Here is a 202-nt window from a genome sequence, read left to right as displayed (position 1 = left end):
CGCCCCCCGGGTTTCCCTTTTGTTTTGCTCCAAGCTGCGGCCCCCGCCTGACGTCTCTGTTTACCACTCGCCGGGGCAGCCATCTGCGCACGCGCCTGGAGAGCGGGTTGGGAAACAGAGTTCTCTAGTAGTGCCAGCCTGGTCGGCTTGGGGACTACATCTCCCGTCCTACTTCGCGGCCAGGAGCCCGATCTGGGTGGCA

Source organism: Physeter macrocephalus, chromosome 21, assembly GCF_002837175.3.
Source record: "Physeter macrocephalus isolate SW-GA chromosome 21, ASM283717v5, whole genome shotgun sequence".
NCBI lineage: Eukaryota > Metazoa > Chordata > Mammalia > Artiodactyla > Physeteridae > Physeter > Physeter macrocephalus.
Note: the sequence above shows the minus strand (reverse complement) of the source record.